This window comes from Biomphalaria glabrata, chromosome 9, assembly GCF_947242115.1.
Source record: "Biomphalaria glabrata chromosome 9, xgBioGlab47.1, whole genome shotgun sequence".
Lineage (NCBI taxonomy): Eukaryota > Metazoa > Mollusca > Gastropoda > Planorbidae > Biomphalaria > Biomphalaria glabrata.
The window spans coordinates 34,935,388-34,950,383 of NC_074719.1; the positions used below are offsets into that span (position 1 = coordinate 34,935,388).

Sequence of the window (14,996 nt, forward strand, 5' to 3'; positions counted from 1 at the left end):
ATTTTGACGATAAAACTTCCTTTTTCGATATAAAATCTAAAGCAAACTACAGTCACTTAATTCCAAGAGCGTATTCAAGAGAGGTTACATTTTTTTCCAGTAGCGTTCTAAATTAATAAAGTGCAGTGAAAAGTCATCTGAGAAATTGAAAAACACTAAATGTGGCTCAACAAAGATGGCGAAGACAGCTCTTAGGAGTCCGTTATAGAGATCGGGTCTAAATCAAGGAAATTCTAAGCCTAACTGGGAGTCGACCCCTTAGTAAGATAGTGACAGACCGTGAGGTTTGCGGGACATGTTCTCCGACAAAATGAATTACGCATAATAAGAATTGCGATGACATCCTAGTACAACTTGGAGCCACACATTCATGGAAGTCCTCAGAGTAGGTGGGAAGAGGCACTACCAGTTTGACAGCTTGACGGCAAATGCGCCGAATGGCGCTGGAGGTTCAAAGTCAGTAAGAATAGCACATTAGGTTTTTGAAATAGTAGATACCTCAGAATATGCTTTTTTGTTGGCTTTCAATATTAGAAATAGTGCTTGGCGGCCCTCCCCCAGACTCCCCTGTTGGTAATGGTGGGGAGTCTACAGTTTTCCCATTATATACACACACGCACACATACATACATATAATTTTTTTTTCGCGGGGGGGGGGGGGGGAGACGGGGGGAATGGGAAAAAAAATCCCCCCAAACCCCCCCCCCCCCCATTAAAAAAATCCTGGCTACGCCCATGATAAACATATATATATATGTATATGAGAATACAAAGCAGTGTTTCTCAACCTTCGGCGAGAAAAAAACGGTCATGTTGAGGCCTTTGTCTTGCAAGCTTGGGGTTCTGGGGGAGCGCCGTAAGCTTTACTAGTGGGGTTTGGGGCGAAGCCCCGACGCCAAAAGCATTTTTTTGCATTTTTCACTGCAGAAACGCATTCTCCTAGCATCTACAGCTCATTATTCATTAGTGGGGTTCGGGCGAAGCCCCGACGCCAAAAGCGTTTTCTTGCATTCTTTACTGCAGAAATGCATTCTCCTGACACCTACATCTCATTATAAATCAAAGGAGTTTGGGGCGAAGCCCCTACGCCAAAAGCGTTTTCCTGCATTCTTCACTGAAGAAACGCATTCTCCTGACCTAAAGCTCATTATTCATCCTATTAAAAAAAGACCTTTTGAATAATGTTGAAAAATATTCTGATATGAAATTATAGTCCCTTAACTCGTTCTCTCCTAACTGACGCTACCAGCGTTGATTCCACCAGAATGTGGTAAATAATTAAGGAGAGAAAGAGTTAATACATTGCAAATAAAACCGATTTGTTCCTTGAAAAGATAAGATACCCAACATATTCAGATAAAGGCTTTGGGGATCGCCGCCGAAAAAAAAAATTATTGGATAAATAGTAAAACTCAACCATAATATGTAATTTATAGTCCCAAATTTATTTAAGTAGAAAAATATCAGATTGAGTAAAGGTTGGAAAAAGGCGACTAGGAAATTATTATCTGTGTTTAGAACTCATCTCAATCGTAAATCTAATGCTGAAAAAATTTCGTTTGAATTCTAATTTTTTCAAAGCAAAGTCTTTCTTAAAATAATTATGATAAATTCATGTGAAATTACATTAGCTTTGTCTGGAAAGGGGAGGGGCGGTAGAATGAAAATGATTAATCCTCGCTCCTTTTTATAATTTCGGCTCATTTGACATTAAAGAATAGGGGTGGGGCGATTCGATAAAAGAGTTTAATGTATGGCATATATAAATTATATTAGTAACAGAATGTTCTTATTTTGCAATTTCATAACTAAAAGAAAAAAAGAAAAAGTATTAATTTGTCCGATGGTGGGAAGGTGATTGCATGTATCGCCCCTCCCACCTGTTACAACCCTTTGTAATTTTATATTTACTAATGATAAAATTTGAGATTAGAGTGTGATGCGACAAAATATACAATGGGTTTACATATGAATTTGTAGTTTATATTATATAGATATTCAACTAATTTTGTTCATAAACAATGATTTCTCCATAAGAATAGCACCGCCCTCAACTCAGAGGGCTAGAGAGGGGAGGGCAGTACAAACAATCGCCCTCCCTTTACCCCACCGAATCGGCAAAAATATAAAATTTATATATTACTTCAACTAATTTTGTCACAAACTATGATTTCTCCATAAAAGTAGGACCGCCCTCCACTCAAAGGGTTTAGGTGAGAAGGGCAGTAGAGGTATTCGCCCCACCCCCACCCAATCGGCGAACAGGGGAACGACATAATAAAAAGATCCGTTAAAATATCAATAACAAGTTTTAATCATATAGTTATTTAATTGGTTCTGTTTGCTAGCTGTGAATTCTACAAATAAAAAAAGTTTATGTGGGGGGGGGGGGGGGGCGAAATTGATGCCATCGCCCCCTCCCGACCCCACCAAATCGGCCAACATACTAGAGGGGTGTGGCTAAATAATCTAAAAACAGGTTGAAATATAAATAATTAGTACATGTTATTTACATAAGTAATAAATTCGTATGCTAATTGTGTGAATTCTATACTAAAATTCGTCCGCCCCTACCGCCCCCCCCCCGGATCCGCCATATATATATCTTACAGCAGGCCTAAATCTCTACATCAACCGAAAGATGTCAGTGCTAGTTGTTCTAACACTATGTCTCCTTCTAGAGCTTGCTCCTCTAACATCCTGCGAAGGGCAAGAATTTGCTTTTAATTAATTATTATATTTAAATTTCCATATTTTAAATTTGACATAGATTTTAAACTTAATTAAACATTCTCTGGTTATTAACATACACATATGAATATGTTATTATTTATGAACATAAACTTTATTCAATAAGTATTTTAATCTACTACAAAGTTTTTATTTATATTTGTTAACAGACTGATAATTAAGCTTTTAAATAAAAGGTAAATATTTCTTATGTTCCATAAATACATGCTCATAGTACTTTAGTCAAAGTGACAATAAATTTAAATATAATATACAATATATATATATAACACAAGCCTTATTAAATATTTATATAATATCTATTTATCTATCTATCTATCTTTATCTATATATATATATATATATATACTTCATCCCTGGTCACTTCATCCCGGTCATTTTATCCCCGGTCACTTCATCCTCGGTCACATCATCCCCGGTCATTTCATCTCCTGGTCATTTCATCCCCTGGTCATTTAATCCCCCGGTCACTTCATCCCCTGGTAACTTCATCCCCCGGTCACTTCATCCCCCGGTCATTTCATCCCTTGGTCAGTTCATCCCCCTGTCATTTCAACCCTTGATATTTTCATCGTCTGATCATTTTATCTAACAAATTGTAATTTTAAAAAGCATTGAATGAGCAATATTTAATGTATTCCTTTTTTATTTAAATGACAAAATTGTAACACTTTAGATTAGAATAAAATTAAAATTAAATGCCATTTAGCATGTAAAAATAAAGAGGTAATGTAAAAAAAAGTGTTTTTGTGTTCATCTACATCAGTAAGATAGATAAGCTATCGATTGTAAGTACAGAAGACGATCCATCGATTCCTATTGATGAACAATGTTTGTCATTCTCTTAGCCTGTGTTGCATATTTCTTCCTTGGGCGTTCTTCAGCGCCGGCGCTAGCCTGTAAAACTGATGCCTTGTGCAACTGACTATCCTTTCGTAGACCATCTAGAACTTAATGTGAACTCCAGAGGCATTTCTCTAACAGGCAATGTTGGCTATTTGAAATAGAGAACTGTTAATCACTTATAAAACCTAAAAACGATGCTGTGGAGTTGGAAAAAATACATCAGATCGACGCTTACTGGCTACATGTAGAAATGAAATACCGATAGAAATAAAGTCCTATAACACACTTTGTAACTTTAATGTTTAAAAGGAAGTCCGTCTTTATTAGAAACAAATAAAACCTTATTTCAAGGCTAAAAATGACTCGCCCATTTTCAAGAAAGAGCTATTGAAAAAAAAAAAAAAAGTGAAACATGGTCGTACTTTCACCACAGCTTGGCCTTTGATGATAAGTTATCAGCGGCACGGTCATAATATTTATAATCGCATATATATCTCTCAAAAGATTCCCACTACTTGAACCACACCTTGGCCTTTGATCATTACGCTATAGATACACATCCAGATTTACCATATAATATTAGATTTCTCATTAAGAATACAAAGTGGAAGAGGAAACACTATAAACGCATTAGTAATATGTCATAAAATGTCAAAAAGAAAGAATTCTAGATAATCATATTTATATATAAAATATTTAATTGGGGATGAAATGACCGGGGGATGAAGTGACCGGGAACCATATATATATATATATATATATATATATATATATATATATATATATATATATATATATATATATAGAGAGAGAGAGAGAGAGAGAGAGAGAGAGAGAGAGAGAGAAATGGATATACATATACATATAGATTTAGATGTATAGATGGATAAATATATAAAGAAAGAGAGAGAGTTAGAGGGATGGATGGATAGGTAGATATAATAATTATCTGATCTTTTAAAATTATATTAACTAACAAATTATTACATGCAGAGAAGGAAGATGGAATGGCCCAAGCTCTTTGATCCAAATACCTCTTCCCCCTAACTATTCACGAAGAGAGATTCAAGTAAGTATTTAAATGAACTGATTACGAGGGGTATCTATTGATGAAAATACACACAAGCTAAGATGACAAAGAATAAAAAAAAATTGAAAAAGAAGCACAGATTCAAAGTAACGACGTGTACAGAGCATTTTTTAGTTACAACTACTTCCTATGCCTTTGGTCAATAATAATAATAATAATAAGGCTTGTCTTCGAATCCCGTGGCTATGCAGCCCCAGCTGTGACCTACATACTTTGCCATATCCGGGCAAGCATAACCATTGTCCGCCGGTGGTCGTTTAAGATTTTTTTTTTTGCATTCTGCGTCTTTTCTTGGCAGCGGACTCATGCCAATAAGAATACACAGTGTAAATCCTACCATTTCGGACGACACTTTAGTAACTTAACAAATGTTACAAATTCAAATACCCTAAATGTATCATTGCAACTCCCTCCTTCTTGACAATTGCAATGAGATCTAGGCGTCTTCTGTAATTGACAAATATTTGTTTCAAAACCTGACTATAATACAAGACGTCCTACAAGACTCAAATTATTAATATTAATACACACTCAGTGCATGTCTAATTGATTTAAAATTCTAGAAAAGAGTATTTTAAGCAGGATACTATAGCGAAAGGAGGCCATTAGGTAAAGTGCTTAGGAGGGATCCGGATCCGAATCCTGGTGAAGATTTGGATTTTTAATTTCGGGATCTTTAAGTCGCCCTTGATCTCACCCAACTCTAATGCGTACCTGATATTTGAAGATAGGTCTAGTAGATCTATACATTTGCTTAACCGAGAGCCTTTTTTTAGTGGAAGTAAGGATTTGGCGGTGTTGAAAATTATGTTGGTGTTTCTTTTTTTAATGTAACATTCGTTTGTTGTTAAGAAATAAATAATGGCTTTATAAGTTGTATAAGGTGAAATTGTCTTTTTAAAAGAATTTGAAGGGTATGTTTTTGTTGTTTAAAAGTATTTTATTTTTACATTTCTCTTGTTTACTTATTAACATAGGTCTATATTTCAGCTTACTGAAGTGTAACAGACTTAACAGACGCAAGGCTGGGATTTGTGAGCAGATAGTACATTTGTTTTAATTTTTCAGGAGTATGCATTAAACAAATAAATAAAATCCTCAATTGTTCATTGTTTTATTTCATAGGTTGATTTCCTATTAATGCAGTTTTATAATCTGACCCTACCTTTACTTTTTTTTTTACAATACCACAATTTAAGTCAGATCTTCATGGAACCAGCAGAAACCTGGATCCAGAAACCTGGACAGCTGATTTCAAAAACGGCTCTGAAATTTTTTTTAGAAATTAACTGTTGGTGTATGACTAGCTTCTTGGCCACACGGGGAAAACTCTAGTATGATCGTTATAATTTATCAAAGTAAAAAATAAATAAATGTTAATTTACCTACATCTGTGTCTAGAGCCAACATGGTTTAGTCAGCCGTATTACCGTAATTACGCCATAACTAAGCAAATTAAGTTTACTATAAATTAAAAAGCGTTGCTTATATTTTTACGTACATCTAATATAAATTACATCTAGATAGACGTAGATCTATCTAGACTAGATCTTAAGAGTTCTAAATCAGAACGTCAGGTCTAGTATTATATCTAGATGTCCACATAATGGACATACATAATCGCGTAAATATACCTGTCTCTGTGACCGAATAAAAAAATACGTTTTTTTTTTAAAGCTTACGGTGTCAAGGGTGCGATACCCGAATTGAATTATTTTTAAAATGACATTATAAAGTTTAATGATGGGGGTATTGTCTGTTTTTGTTATAAAAAATATATTTATTTTTCATTTGCGGCAAACGATAATTTATTAACATCGGGAACATCAAGTACACCTATCTAGAGCTTCAATCTGTATTTATGAGTTAGGTCTATTTTATCGTTTTTATCTGTGGGCTTTGATTTCAGTTAAATTTCAACAATCATAGCAATATTTTAAAAAGCCTGATTTTTGTTTTGGTATAAATATGATGGTGTTAACTTTCTTTAAGAACTCTGAATAGTCCTAGTGGATCTAAACATTGATCAGTAAATGACGCTACCGGTATTACATAATCATTTAGTTATATTTGAATCTTTTAAGTCTTTGTTATAAAACTCTCCAAATAGATTTCGCCATTTATTGCAATAGCACAAAAGGTTCAACACCTTTCATGAATTCCTGTGACATATGCCCTACAGATTACAAGGTTTTAAAGGGGTACTTTTCTTTTTTTTTTTTGATGCAACGGAACATGATGTTTCTTTTGTTTGCTCAATATTTCTTGTTATGTCTGGATCTATAGACTATGTATGTTCAGAGAAAATAAAAGGAATAAAAATAAATACTTACTTTAAAAAAATTCAAATAAAAAAAAGAGATCTTCTTGTTAAACTACATATGTAAGAAGACCATTGTTTCTTCCTTTTGGTGAAATGTCGAAACTTTATTTCTAGTCTGGTGATCATGAATCGTCCATGATGCACATTTTTTCTATAGGCCCTATATGAATTGAACTCATTTATGTTTTAGATGTAGAAAGATACAATACGGTTCATTGCGTATTTTTCGGTCTAAATTTTTTTTTCTATTTAATTTGGGGCCACCCTATTCACTTCGCCTAAGCCAGCCTAAGGCCCTGCTAGCCATTACGATAAACATGTAGAAAGCACTTCCATGCATCAAGGCAGTCCAAGCCGCTGGTACACAGATTCTTGGTGAAAACGCATGTCGACATTTTGAAGTTAATATAAAGTTTGGTGTAACTTTAAGGACATTGGGAGGGAGCATTTTAAATATTTTTTACATCAGTTTTGCAAAAATATTTTTTTCTACTTTGGTGTCATCCACTGTGGCTTCTTTGCATCACGGTTGCTACGCAATAGGCTGTGGGACCCTAATGTTTGTAGACCCTGGTTAATTGAACCCCTTCGCGCCATGGATGCTAAGCCACTGGAAGTACTATACACATACACTTCATCGAAATAATTTTAACAAACGAAAAACCTAATTTTGTATTCATTAAAACATTAGTAACATTAAAAGTGCAAAACTAATCACAAATAATAACATACACCATTCTGCACAGATGGACAGCTATAAAATACATCATTGTGTGGAGAAACACAGCTATAACATACATCATTGTGTGGAGAAACACAGCTAAAACATACATCACTGTGTGGAGAAACACAGCTATAACATACATCACTGTGTGGAGAAACACAGCTATAACATACATCACTGTGTGGAGAAACACAGCTATAACATACATTACTGTTAGGAGAAACACAGCTATAAAATACATCATTGTGTGGAGAAACACAGCTATAACATACATCATTGTGTGGAGAAACACAGCTATAACATACATCACTGTGTGGAGAAACACAGCTATAACATACATCACTGTGTGGAGAAACACAGCTATAACATACATTACTGTGTGGAGAAACACAGCTATAACATACATCACTGTGTGGAGAAACACAGCTATAACATACATTATTGTGTGGAGAAACACAGCTATAACATACATCATTGTGTCGAGAAACACAGCTATAACATACATCATTGTGTAGAGAGACACAGCTATAACATACATCACTGTGTGGAGAAACACAGCTATAACATACATCACTGTGTGGAGAAACACAGCTATAACATACATTACTGTGTGGAAAAACACATCACTGTGTGGAGGAACTAATTATTCTTGTTGTCTTATATTCTTCTCACGTGCCTCACTTGTAATCCTCGTAAGACTTTGTGGTTTACAATGTGTTAGTTTGTGCAAAGGCAACAAAACAAATTTCTTAATATTTGTCTAAAGTTTCTGTTGAGCCCGACGTAAAAGAGAAAATTGCAAGCACTATTCAGCACAAGGACCAGCTTCCTGGACGTTTCAACTAGTATCGCCATTCTGTTTGTGACGTGTTGAGTGTGGAAATACAATAAAACAAGATAGTTGATTGTGTTGGCAAGACAATACACTATACAGACAGAGAGAAGTGTCCTTGTAGTCTTCCAGGATTTAATGCGATACTTGTTAGAATTTTGAGGATAATTCATTACAACTTTTTGAGAATTGCGACTTAACTCAAAATTTGAGATCGTGAGTACATTATGCTGAGAACTAGAACGACTAGGAGATGTCTCTTCACCTATAGACTCTACGTTCAATTCAGGTATTTCCGGTCTTTTAACTGTATTTTTGGCATCACTAGAAATCACGTTTTTCGTTATATGGATAACAGATTCTGAGGTTGATGAGCTCAATTCATTTTCTTCCTTGAGGTGGTTGTTTAATCTATCCTTCTTAAAACACGTGAAGCATGTAAAACACGCAAGGTTTCCAGTTAAGTGCTCAGCAAGTTCTCTAGCGTCAATCCTGTGGCCCATCAACGACTTGCGTTTTTTACTTTGTAAATAGACCCTAACACCTACAGCGATACAGACTAGTAGAGTAAACGCGACAGATGCTGGACCGTACACTGTGGATATAATGCTCGTTGCACTACTGTAGATGACGTAGTGGTTACATAATAAAGACGATTTTATTATAAGCCCAACGAGCGTAGAATTGTCAACAGGGCTTGTGGTCAATATAAAACTGAATTTGAGAGCGTATAGCATGAAAACAGCGAAAGCAAACAGATATGTCACAGAAATGGAAACATTAACTCGCCTGGGCGTTGAGATGACAGAATACCGAAGAGGAAGACACACAGCAATGAGTCTGTCTAGAGATATCAAGCATGGAAGAAACATTGACGCAATTTTCCCAGTTATTTCCACAGCCACCTGAGCCAGGTAAAAATAGTACGCCCATGTCGCGTTAGCCTCGGTGTACCTAAATCCGTATATATCGCCTTGGGAGTACAAGAACATCGAGATATTATTGGCGCCAAGCAAATACATGGTGTCGGCTACAGCAAGGGAGAATATGAGGCAAGTTGAGCTTTTGTTCCAGTTGCCCTTGCTCAGAACGATCATATTGACTGTATTGCCCACGACGCCAACAAAAGATGTGATAGGAGTTACAATGTTTGCCATGGTCATCTCATAACCTCTCCACAATGGATCAGAATCATGGCCATAGGGTAGGGGGAAAAAACTCTCCACTGTCGTTTCACACACTGTTGAATTTTAATAAATATCCATTGAAGTATAGCTTAAAAATATAACACTTAAGAAACAAACAAAATAATAATTTTTAGTTTGTGAGTTATGCCTTAAAACGAAAGAATATAATACACTCGTAACTTAGCACTCTCAAATAGTGTATAGATTGCTAGTTCGATACATATTCACGACTGATCAATTTTATATACATCTTATAGTGGCACATTCCAAGCAGAATATTATCGTATAAATGCTATTGAATGTTATATACTTTAGCATGGCTGCTGGCACTTTTTCCTCACCTTTGTTCTAAAGCAATGAGAGCTTTTAACATAATCAATAAACATATTTAGTTGGCCAAAGTAACGATTACAATGTAAACAACAGGGACAAGCTTTTACTAGTTCAATTTCTGTACGTTCATACAGTTTATTTTGAAAGCGAGAGATTACAAACTTTTATAGCACAAGGACAGCGATACTAGATTTGCTAGATGTACTAGATTTTTTGTTATGTATTGACATCATGCAGTGATTATATCATGTTACACACATATGCAAACACACTCCCATTCGTTTGATCAGGATGTTTAATTTTCTCGCGGTGCTAATGCACTGGCTGATAAACTTTGTTAATGCTGCTTAATTGTGTGGGTACATAATGGCGTGTAGTTTTGTTTTTCTTTATTATTATTTTTTTTTTTTTCTGACTCAATCATGTTCTTTGTTAAATCAATTTAACAGAATGTAATTTTGCTATGTAAATATTGAATATCCAATAACAGTTTACGGATTGATATACTTTAGTCAATTCACTAGATTTTGAAAGTGTCAAGGTTTATTAATGGGGGTTTCGAATAATTAAACATAAGATTTTGTCAACAATAGAAAATATAGAAATCAATAAGAAATGGTCAGTGCTTGAGAATTAAATATACTAATGGGACACACCTTCAGGGGAGTTGTCAATACTAAACACTTCACAACATAGATAACTTAAGAGAGAATCTGGATTTAGCATAGGAAAGTCAGACACAAACAAGAGTATTCTTTTGTTTTAAAATAATATTTATCAGTAATGCAAAAGTGTATTCAACATGCGAGTCAATTTCATTTTTTTGTAAATTTGAAGTTGGTGAATGAGATGTTCTAATTATTATCTGAATGCAACTTGAGAATATCTTGCAGCACAAATGAGACACAAAGTTGGAGCAATGAACCAATATGTTCATCTGTTATCTGGCTATTAGGTACCATGAGTTTGTTGCCGTATTATCATGAAAAATTAAGTGTTCATTTTAACTTCCCTTTTTTTTTTGTTTATTCCAAGAAGTTTTTGCAGGCAAATTTGATCATTATTTCTTTTTGAACTTCAGTTACTGATCATGAAGTAGAGACACTTTCCAACCTCTGAATGACACTTTCCAACCTCTGAATGACAACCGTTAGGATAGAGCTAATGTTCTCGTACGCATTCAAAATCATCCAGGCTTTCCATTGTAGTTTAGTTTTTAATTCGATCAGATGTTATACACATAGAAATATACATAATTAGATTAGAAATAATGGAAATTTTTACATTTGATGAATATCGTTGGAAAAAGAACTACTAGCTCGATGGCCACACTGGGAAAACTCTAGTCTGACTGTTACAATTTTTTTAAAGATTAAAAAAAAAGAATGTATATTTGCCTAGAGAACTAGAAAATCTTAAACACACTCTACGTTTTTGGGAATTTTCTCATGTAGCCCTATTCGTTAAAGTGTAAAATGAATTAATGTTTAGGAACATTTTGCCTTGAGCACATATGCTCTAGACTTTTGCAAAACTTCAATGTCGATATCATTGACTTATATATTATACTAGACTGGAAACCGAAAATAAATTCTTATCCGCGACTGATCGATTCACAGGCCTATATATATATATTTATATATTTATGTACGTAAACTCTTTTTTCAGGCTCTAAGGGGTGTCACCCTTAATCAATCTTTTCTGTCTTTGAAAAGTAATGATCTTTAGTTTTCAAAGTTTAGAAATAATGCAAAATCATTTCTCTGATATTCACGCAAATATATGAAACAAAGCAATTTCCTTTTTGTTACCATTGAGATGGAAATAATTCATGTTGATTTAAATCATTTTATGTACATTTAAATAGACTGATTACCTAGATCTTTCTAGATTATGTATCTAAAAATTGCAAAATAAAAATTATGAGACGAGAGTACTCTTATTTTTGATGTTCAATTACTACATCTAGATCTAAAATTTAAATAATATGTTACATAGGTTAGGGTTGAAAAAAAAACTTCTTCAAACTACTTTACGAAACAACGCCTTGATCCAACTTTCTAAAAAAAATTTCACGACATTTTTGTAGTGTTAAAAAATCTCCATGGCCAGTCTTGTATAAGTCTATGGTCAATATCCTTCTCAGTCTAGTTTCTAACAGTACGCACTTTCTGTACTGGCTAGGATGGCATGTGCATGGCAGGGTTATAACAATACTATAAAGTCTAGTTGCACTAGATAGATAAATAAATAAATAGATAGATAGATAGATAGATAGATAGATAGATAGATAGATAGATAGATAGATAGATAGATAGATAGAATTTGACATTCCTCATTATTGCTATTAAGGACACAGAAATGTCACCTTAGAAATCAAGTACCCTAGAGCTATTGTAAGTTTTGTTTGTCAGCTCATTTGTAAAGCAATCAATGTTTGACCAGGAAGTTGTCGACCTCCTAAAATACTGTTTCACATCAAACAACGCTAAGCAAGGAAAGGGTTAAACATGTTATTTTCTCGTTGTTTGTGCTTTACGATGACACCAAATCTGGACATGACCTAGCGAGAAGTGACTTCTTCAAAATGGCATTGTCACGTTGACATCAATTTTACAAAACGCATACACAATTTCAATTCTATTTTATGACATAACTGTTTGATGTACTTGATTCAAGATTTTTGTTTAATAAAAATACAATTTTGAAGTTTAAAACATAGAATGCCAGACAGTAAAGGCTACTGGCAATGTCTTCGATTTCGAAGATAATCATACGTTAATTGTTTCACGTAACTACGCAAACCCTGTTGCGAACTGCACATTTCCACACACCTAATGCTGACAAAGCAATTGTTCGCCAGGGTTTAATAAATAAGAACTCGTTAAAAACAAACTACAAAAAAAAAAACAAAAAAAAAAAACACGAAAATGAGAACGATTTTCATTGCTTATTCTCTATCTCGGAAATATATTTTTAGAATAATGTCTTTGGTAAAAGCGTTAAAACTCTTTCTGTAAGGTAGAGAAACAAGAGTTTTAAAGTGAATCGTAATGTTGTGAAGTATACCTCAAGGATTCTACTTAATGCTTCTATGATTCTAGTTCCAGGTGTTTTGTATTTGCAGCTAAACATCCATCCAATAAGTTTTTGAATCCATTGGCAGAACATTTTCCTAAATGTTGCTTTGAAATAAAAGACGCGTATGTAACTGACAAGAAAACATTTGCCTTGCTATACACTACAGCAGTGTGAAGTAAAAGTAATTTATACAATAAGTTATAGAAATGTTTTCTTTCATATCTGTTTCTTAGCTCTCGGTAATCTATATTCTTCTGACTAGATCTAGTTTTCGTTAAAAGGAGAGATAGTAATTATCATGCAACAATGCATAAAATGTATGTAAAATGTAGTCAAGGGAGAAAACTTTAAATATAAAATTAAACAAAAAAATGGAAGGCTTAAGTAACTTTGATTTTAAACAAGAAGTGTGCATTTATGAAGATAAAAGTATGTTATAAAATTTTACAACCGTGAGACACTTAGTTAGAATTATTAGTTTGTATAGAGACGCACCATAGTTGACGGACTTTGAACGCGACATTTAGTAATGTCATGACGTAGTTGGGTTAGAGAATATTTATATAAATAAAGTCAGTTGGTGGTTGGACTATCGAAAGAGAACGTGATATTACTGACAGAGACTCGACCCCGGTCTTTTCAATATTAAAAATCATCAGAGTATATAAAGGTTTAGACTTGCTCGTCTTCTCTACTTGTTACATGTGTAGGTCTTGTTACTTGTTATATGTGTAGGTCTAGTTACTTGTTATATGTGTAGGTCTAGTTACTTGCTACATGTGTATGTCTTGTTACTTGCTACATTTGTGGGTCTTGTTACTTGTTACATGTGTAGGTCTTGTTACTTGCTACATGTGTAGGTCTTGTTACTTGTTACATGTGTAGGTCTTGTTACTTGCTACATGTGTAGGTCTTGTTAATGGCTACATGTGTAGGTTTTTTTTCTTGCTACATGTGTAGGTCTTGTTACTTGCTACATGTGTAGGTCTTGTTACTTGCTACATATGTAGGTCTTGTTACTTGCTACATGTGTAGGTCTTGTTACTTGTTACATGTGTAGGTCTTGTTACATGCTACATGTGTAGGTCTTTTTACTTGCTACATGTGTAGGTCTTGTTACTTGCTACATGTGTAGATCTTGTTACTTGTTACATGTGTAGGTCTTGTTATTAGTTAGTTAGTACGTCGAATAGAAGTACAAGAAACCCAGACATCTCCAGAGTAATTTGTTCAAGTCATACAGCCATCGACAACTACAAGGACAAGGCCGTTCACAGATTGTATTTATATAGCTTACATTTAGAGGTATTCATATAGTTTAGAATAAGAGGTAAGCATATAATTTATATTTAGAAGTAATCACATAATTTAGATTTTGAGGTAATCATATAGTTTTGATTTATTTATGGATGGATATACAGGTTATTATATAATTTAGAGATAATCATATCAGTTAGATTTAGATATGATCATATAGTTAAAATTTACATATAGTCATATAATTTAGATTTAGAATAAATAATATAGTTTAGATTTTGATGTAATGGTATAGTTTAGATTTAGATGTAATGATATAGTTTAGATTTAGATGTTATCATATAGTTCACATTTAGTGATTAATGGTAATCGAAAAAAATTATGAATATTGGCAATCAGATTGTTTAGATCTTGTGGTTATAAAATTGTTTAGTTTTAGTAGTAGTGTGGTACTTAGAAATACTAGTAATCAAAAACAATAGATATAGAGATAGATATGTTCTTTTTTTTTAATATAGTAGTAATATTTTACATGAATAAATCATGAAAAGAGTTAGATATAGTGTTAATTA

The 14,996-nt window shown here is 33.9% G+C and overlaps 1 long non-coding RNA gene across 1 annotated transcript; it reads left to right on the forward strand.

The window, feature by feature from the left end:
• The first annotated feature begins 2,899 nt into the window (after positions 1-2,899).
• On the forward strand, positions 2,900-5,784 carry LOC106057754 (uncharacterized). Its single transcript, XR_001215879.2, has 3 exons — positions 2,900-2,927; positions 4,591-4,666; positions 5,678-5,784. It is a non-coding gene; the product is annotated as an uncharacterized LOC106057754 (long non-coding RNA).
• Positions 5,785-14,996: the final 9,212 nt, after the last annotated feature.